The sequence below is a fragment of the Portunus trituberculatus genome, chromosome 47, assembly GCF_017591435.1.
Source record: "Portunus trituberculatus isolate SZX2019 chromosome 47, ASM1759143v1, whole genome shotgun sequence".
NCBI classification, from domain to species: Eukaryota; Metazoa; Arthropoda; class Malacostraca; order Decapoda; family Portunidae; genus Portunus; species Portunus trituberculatus.
In genome coordinates, this window is record NC_059301.1 from 19,001,867 (window position 1) to 19,010,343 (window position 8,477).

Consider the following 8,477-nt stretch of genomic DNA (forward strand, 5'->3'; position numbering starts at 1 on the left):
TCCTCGTAATTAAGGTTTCATTGCGTAATATTTCAGAATTGTAACGTGGCGCTGGCAGCCAATCATGTAAAATCCCAGGGGAAGGAAGTGCTCCGAAGATAGGACCACTGAATGGTGGCCGTCAGAAAAGAGGGAATCCTCAGCACGTGTGGCAGGCAGTGCCGCACATGCTTCACCATATTTTGTCACGTAAAACCTGCGCAGTATTTTGGTGTGGGGGCCAGAGAAGATAGATATATATTCTTGTGACTGACATGGCATTCAGTAGCAACTATTTGTTCGTGTAACTGATGTATCTTGCTTGTGTAGATGTACTGTATACATGTAAACAGGGATTTTTTATCCTGAAGAAATATTTACTGCTTCTCCAAAATGTAAGTTTTACGGATACGCACTCATACAGTTAAGCACTATTTTGTAGGATACAAGTATGACATGTTAAATCTCTTACCATGTGTGTGTGTGTGTGTGTGTGTGTATGTTTAAGAAAAGATATTTTAGCCGTTAAAGACGAACTGAAGTGAGTTCCTCACTGTGTTCCGCGAGTCACACTGTCACGCCATTCAGCCAGAAGCAGCCCGCTGGCATTACCCCGCTGCAGTGGTTGTCTATAACAGTTTGGTGTCCGATATGTAATTATGCGTGACGGAAAAAATGTACATACTTTAGATGTTTATTTTATATACAGCAATGAGATGTGGAGGTATCACGTAAAGGGAACGTTGTACTGGTAATTCAACCACTCATTCAGTGCTTCTGCTCGTTTGGATGTAGGATTTTTTTTTCTATCAGGCAATGATTGGATTGTAGGATAGCTTTACCATTCACACTATTTCATTCACGAACCTTTAGTCGTATTAAAGTTACCACATAATCTGTGGTTCTGGCTGAAACGTAGACTTTTCTTGTCTAAAACGTCTTATAGACGTTTACCCAAACACCATTTTATTCATTTTTTTTTTTTTATCAAATGCATAACCCTTCTAGGCATCAGTAGGAGCCTTAAGAGTGCCAAGCAGAGGCAACAAATGCATCATGATAATCGAGCATTCCAGTTGATAATAATTAAAAGTTAATGCCAAAGCTCGCCATCAAAAATAATAACGTACAGCCATTAGTGATAGTTCATCCACTGCGTCATGCAGCCATCACGCGCCAAGTTGTGTTGGTAAACAGTGATCATTATTGATCGTCATTCAATATTAATAACACTTGATTTGAGTCATGAACAATTCTTTGTCTTCTAATCAATTTGACTTCATCCTTCCTTTCCGTGTATCTTGTCTCCGTTACTTCTCTCCTTCAATCAGGATTGAATAGTTGGATAGTTTGTGGCATCAAGAATGGCTCTTATATGTACTGTATGTTAAGAGAACGGCTCGTTTGTCTGTACTGAATGTTGTGAAAAGTTAAGTCTAGGTTAGTTTTCCAGTTGTATATACACTTGTGTATCCACTCTGGGAATGATCAGGTTTTACCAAATACTGCTCACTTAAGTTTTCATTGCGCATGTCTATTTCTTAACTTTTATTTTATTTTATTCTTTTACTTCAGATATTCTTTCATTCAATATGCTTTTCCTTACTAAAGATACTTTGTTTCTCAGACTTTGGTTGGTGAAGTAATTTCATGAATCAGTTAAGGACACGTGAACATAATTAAATTGTACCGGCAATCCAATGTCTTGGTCCGCTGGTTAGCCATGGGTAGTCATCATGTCTTTTCAGTCATTATGTTAATTTTGTACCTCTACACAGATCCTTATTTATTTATAATATACCTGATTATTTGGACAGTGGTAATGATGTAAAGTCAATTAGTTTCTCTCTCTCTCTCTCTCTCTCTTAATAACATATTCAGCCAAAGATACAGTGGTAACCCCAAGTAATGTGACTTATACTCATGTATATAAACGAATATTCAGAAGCACAACCTTGTTTGAATTTATCCACGCCTTAATGAACCTCTTTAATGAAGTTTTGATGCCATGCGTTCCCAGTGAGCACAGCTGCCTCTACATACAGCACTAGAGTACACCACCATCTTTTACGGGCTTATATATTCGTACGTAAAAAAAAAAAAGTGAGTTATATTGTTTGCTGGAATTGTAGGTGACTTCTATAACTTCATAACGAAGCTCCGAGGTCTTAGTCATAGCTCGAAACGAAACACGAAAGCTTAAACCAACCCGTCATTCCGCTCTAAGAAGACGGTGGAGGCGGGCATCGGGCAGCTGGGCGATTACAGCCGTTTTAACAGCTGTTAAAGGTAAGTTCCTACTTCCATTCCAACTAAGATAATTGTGAGTGGTATCAAGAGCGTCTGGAGGATAGTTGCATTATGCCAACTGCTAGGGAATGTTGGGACTTAGGAGTCAAGCAGACGAAGGTGACGCGAAGCCGTAAGCAAAGTGCACTCAGTGCAGACTTTCTTTGGTACTGAAGATGTTTGGGCGTTTTTTTAGGAATATTGCCATTGGTGCTAACTTATCAGGCAAACGGGTAGTTCCACCTAGAAAATTTTTACCCACACCCAAAGCTATGTGGCGGGACATTTGTGTAACACTAACAGCCGTCCATTGAGTGGAGTGGGATTGGTTTGTAGATGAAGCCCTTAACCAGGAGCTGGCCCACAAAAGATAGTGAAGCAAGATGGAAATTCCATAAGAACTTTATTTTTTAAACATATTTAATGTGTAAACATTTTTAACGTGTTCTTCCTTTACAATTTCCTCCTCCATAGGTGATATGGTGTCATTTATCTTGAAAGCCATGTCCAGGTGTTCTTTAATTTCTACATGACATTTATCTACATGTGTTTCTTCCTCCTTGCTCTTCTCTATTAACTACCCGATACAACCTGCCTCTATTTAACTCCTGGTTAATTCTATCTCTTTCCTGAATGTATTCCTCTTTCTTTTCAATATTCCATACTTTATCCATATCATTTTTGTGTTTCCTATATATTGTGCTCCAATAATTTTCTATCTTTGTTGTTACTTTATCCATTTCATTTTTTTCTATTATCATTATTGTACACATTATCCATCAGACAGTTTGTTTCCTTTTCTTTTTCTCCTTTTAGGAAATTTATTCTTGAACTAGACGATAGGAAAGCCAGTGGTCCTGATGAGCTACATGCCAGAGTACTTAGGGAGGGTGTAGACAGTATTTCTGAAGCACTTAAGTTAATCTTTGAAAGATCACTTAGGTTTGCTGAGATACCTCAGGACTGGAAGTTAGCTAATGTTACTCCAATATTTAAAAAAGGTAGGAAGGATGATGCGAATAATTATAGACCGATCAGTTTAACTAGTATAGTATGTAAGATACTAGAGAAAATCATTAAGGGTAGTATTTGGGAGCATTTAAATGAGAATAGATTAATTAGAGATACCCAACATGGCTTTAGATCAGGGAGGTCCTGTCTTACAAATTTGCTCGATATCTTAGAATATATTACCAAGGAGTTAGATGATGGAAATAGCATAGATGTTATATATCTAGATTTTAGCAAGGCGTTTGATAAGGTACCGCATAGGAGGCTAGTGTACAAATTGAGACTACATGGGATAGGGGTAGGTTAGTTGATTGGATTAGTGAATGGCTTTCTGATAGGAAACAGAGTAGTATTAAATGGGGCAATGTCTGAGTGGAAGGAAGTGGTTAGTGGGGTACCCCAAGGATCAGTGCTAGGACCTCTTCTTTTCTTGGTGTACATTAACGATTTAGATATAGGAATTAGTAGCAAAGTATCAAAGTTTGCAGATGATACTAAGATAGCATGTGCAGTACAGGGTGAAAAGGACAATTACAGAATACAACGAGACCTGGACAGGCTGATAGCATGGGCAGACAGGTGGCAGATGGAGTTTAATTCTGATAAGTGTCAGGTTATGCATTTAGGTAAAGACAACACAAACTTTAACTATGAGATGGAGGGATGTTGGCTAGAGGCAGTAGAGGAAGGAAAGGATTTAGGAGTAGTGATAGACAGGACTATGAAATTTTCAAAGCAATGTTTAGAAGCAAGAAATAGGGCAAATAGGATCCTGGGTTTTATAAATAGAAATGTTAGTTATAAAAGTAAGGAAGTGGTGCGTAGCTTATATAATTCCTATGTTAGGCCCCATTTAGAGTATTGCATACAGGCCTGGTCACCCCACTATAGGCAGGATATCAACATGTTAGAAGCAGTTCAGAGAAGAGCAACTAGGATGATACCAGCATTAAAGCGCCTGGAGTATAGAGATAGATTAAAGGAATTAAACATGTTTTCATTTGAGAGGAGATGTATAAGAGGGATATGATAGAGTTATTTAAAATGTTCTCAGATACAAACTACATAGATGTGAGATCTTTCTTTACCTTAGAGGAGGAAATAGGACTAGAAATCATGGCAGGAAGATTAGAAAGCAAGGCTGCAGGTTAGATATAAGAAAATATTTCTTTAGTCATAGAGTGGTAGACTTCTGGAATGCATTGCCAGAGACGGTTGTAAATAGCACTAGTTTGACAATGTTTAAAAACAGATTAGATAAGCACTTAAATTTATTAGATTTATAATTATGTATAGCACTGCATGATAGTTTTTATAAGAAATTTACTATAGTTAAATAAGACATGATCCCCATGTATGGGGACCACAAATTGTAGAGGATTTCGCTGCAGGACTTAGCCCTGTTAATGGGCCAAATATTTAGAATTAGTATATAATGTATTGTGTACTTGTAAGTGTATCTTTAAGTACTGATGACGAGGTCGCTGTGCTACTGATACAGGATAACCTAGATGGGCCCTGGTGGCCCTTTGTTATCCTATTATTTATGTTATGTTATGTTATATGTTATTTTAGTATTCTAATATATTTCCAAGTATTTTTGCCATGGCTTTTATCTTTCTTTATTTCTCCAACTTTCTTTTCTTCATTGATGTACATTTCCTTCCTAATTAATGTCAGTACCTTTGTTTTTTGTTCCCAATATATTTTTTTCCATTGGTTCCTTTCTGCATTCCTATGCTTACTTTTCTTTTCTCTTTAATTTCCCTTCTTATTTCCTCTGTAAACCAAGTAGGTTCCTCCTTGCTTTCATTTCCAACTTTATTTCTTCAGTATTTACATTTTAATGTGTTTTTTGTTGCTTTAAATATTTTTACTTAAAAATCTTGATATTTTATAACCCTTCACTCTGTACATATTCCTCTAGTAGTTTACTTTTATATAACATAATGAATGATTCCTTGTCTGTTTAGTAGTATTCTCTGCAGGTCCATCTGTATCTGTTATAGCGTTTTCTTTCTTGTTTAGCCTTCAGTTTGATTTCAGTTAGGTTATGGTCTGATAAATCTACTACTTGTTGGTCTTCATTTATTTTTGTTTGGTGATATTTATTGTAAAAGTTTTCTGATACTAATGCATAATCTATTACATTCTTCTTATCTCTTGCCGATGTGAATTCCCCCTTCACAATTGATATCATCATTGAGCATTGTCATTTTAGATTTTTGTATTCAATCTCATGTAATTTTTTTTTTTTTTTTTCCATCAAGCTTTTGTGTTCCTTTGAATCCTATATGGCCTTTGAAGTTCCAGATATAAGCAATGGATTTTTTACATTACTCTATGGTCAGGGCTGGTTCTAGAAAATGATGACTAGCATTGCATCTCAGATCAGATGGGGTGCACATTATTGCACGTTATTCAACACTAAATTATGCATTTTCCTGTCATTTCTTTATTTTATTTAATTACCATGATATGAAACTAAACTGGCAAATAGAATATATACTTCACTATCACTGTGTTATATATCTTAGCATTAATAAGAAAAAAGAAAAAAATCCCTCTTTTGAACTGAGCATGCAATCACATAAAACGATGTTGCAATGCATGCTTATGCACCCTCATAGAACTGGGCCTGTCTATGATCTTCTCAATTTCCAATTTCATAGTATGATTGTTTTATCATTACACTAAAGTATACTACAACAATTTTTAACCTCTCATTCCTTAAAACCTAAGCTACCCTTGATAAATAGTATATCCCTGCACTTTGTATTAACTTTATCCAAATAAATGTATTTGTTGTTTTGGCATAGGACCATTAATCCTCTTCCTTTTCTGTCCTTAATTTCTCCCATTGTTTCTATAACATTTATTATACTACTTAAATTTACATTTTTAACTTTTGTGTCTCAGACATAAAGTATTGTCACCCACTTATAACTCTTTGGCTTGTATATTGATTGCTCTTATAGTTATACTATCATGTATGCTATTTCTACATGTACTCTTCCTATTCTCATTTAGCCGATCTGTTTCTTCGACTGTTCTCCACTCTCTGTTCTGTCCCCTTGTTCCTGCTGCTACCTGGATTACATTCCCTTTTTATGACCCATCTACCTCCTCTTCTTCTCTCTTGCAATTCTTCTTTTAGTCTTTCATTTGATTTTCTTCCTTTTTTGTTATGTCTGGTGCAATAATAACTTTCTGAATTTTCTTCCTTTAACTCTTTACGTCTCTTCACAAACTGCCACTTCATCCATGCTCATTCAGTTCTATAATCACAGGTCTGGCTTTATCTTTAGAGACTCTCCCAATCCTTATGATCATCTCTATCTTTGCATCCTTCACAGTAAGGACCCCATGAAATACTCCTTCACAAAACTCTCTATCTTCTCTCTCCCTTGGCTCAGATTTTTTACTCCCAGGTACATTACATTTTTTCTTCTCTTTCTTGCATTTCTTCTAAGTTTTCCATCACTTTTTCCTTAACAATTCTCATAACTCTTTCTGACTTTCTTTGAGTTTATTTTGCCCCTCAGCTCACATTATTTGCTGTATCTCCTCACTTAATATTAATTATATTTTATCAAATCTCACTCCACACTACTCAGACTATACCACTTTTCTATTTCTTCCATCCTATTGCTTATTGTAGAACTCTTCTCTTTCACTATCTGCAGCTCTTTTTGCATTTTCTCCATTTCTTCTTGGTCACCCATGTGTCTTTACATGACTGACAGAACCATGTTTTCATCTTTCTAACAACTTTTAGCCTACCATCTGTTAGCCCTTCACACTCCTTGTGCCTCCAGTTGCCACACCTGGTACATTTAGCTCCTCCGTCCTTCACCAAATGATTGCAGGCCAAACAAACCTTCTCCTGCCTCCTCACTTTACCATCACAATTGCCACATAGATCCTCCTTAATGAGCCTTCCAGTGAACTGACACTTCCTGCAAGTTCTCATCCTTGAATCACAATCTTGTGAAATTGTATTGTAGGCATATTCCATTGCTTTGGGCTGATTTTCAATAGATTTAGACTGACCAACCTTTCTTCATGCAGACTGAGCACCTCTTGCACTCTCTATCTGGGCAGCTGGAGGGTTGGATGGTCCAGACATGGCATTTCCATTAGGATGTATAGGGTTTAGTCTTTTTTTTCTTCTTCTTTGGACCTGTGATGCTTGGAATTGCTTCCTCAGTCTCTCTTCTTCTTTCATTGTCTGTAAGGTTGGTCCCTTATTGACCAACATTCAACCAAAAATGTTTTCATTTGTCTCACTATTTTAATGTAAGTCTGTCACCTGTCAGTCCTAGTGCTGTTCTGATCCCTCTGTCTTCCCTCTCCTTCCTCCTCCTCCCATTCTTCCCTACCTATGATTCTTGCTGCCTGTCTGTCCAGATCTTTTCTGTGCTCTTTGTATTTGTCACTCGCTATTATAAAATGCTCCACAGTTTCCTTTTCCTCACCACATGTTCCACATTGTTATTCACTTGCATTTTTATTACTTTGAACATAAGCTTTCCTGCCCAATCCCTCTGGTACTACTACTCTCTGCCTATCTTGTTTGTGTACCACTTCAACATACTCTTTCTTTCCATGCCATTCCTCCATTCCTGGTGACCATTTTCTTCTGTTCTGGTTTTTCATTTCTGGCTAGTCATTTTGCATTCTTCCTTTCCTTTTCCATCTTTCCACTTCTTTATTCCAATTGGACTTGTCCCTCCACACTTTATATATTTGTTTGGCTCATTTCTCTTTGTAGATTATATTTTCTTTGCAAAACATGGCATTCCTTTTCTTGTTCTTTCTTTGAATGAGCTTCATCCCATATCCCTGTGTATGACTTCCATTGCAGTACACCTTGGGGCATGTAAGCACTCTTCCCATTAACTTTTGAATGACCTAGTTTTCTCATGACTTCTACACTCTGGTTATTTCAGCTCCACATACAATGTGGCACTACCCTGTTTTTCCATAAAAGTCTTGTGATCATACTTGTTAATTTCCCTGCTTCATGCACTCATTATAATCCTCTCCATTTTTTTTGCTTTTGTTTCATTAGTTCATCTTTGTCCACTGCCTCCTATTCCTTCTGCAAGATCTCGCTTGAATGTGTGGGATTTTGTTAGGTTGGACCACTATTCATTCATGCCAAGATGAAAAGTAATTGGGATAAAAATGAGATC

The 8,477-nt window shown here is 36.8% G+C and overlaps 1 protein-coding gene across 1 annotated transcript in view; it reads left to right on the forward strand.

The window, feature by feature from the left end:
• Positions 1 to 1,970, forward strand: part of LOC123498160 — a 33,927-nt gene extending 31,957 nt beyond the window's left edge. The window contains exon 13 of the mRNA XM_045245329.1: positions 37 to 1,970. The gene's annotated coding sequence lies outside the window, so the exon portion shown is untranslated. The remainder of the gene's footprint in view (positions 1 to 36) is intronic.
• The last annotated feature ends 6,507 nt before the right edge of the window (positions 1,971 to 8,477 follow it).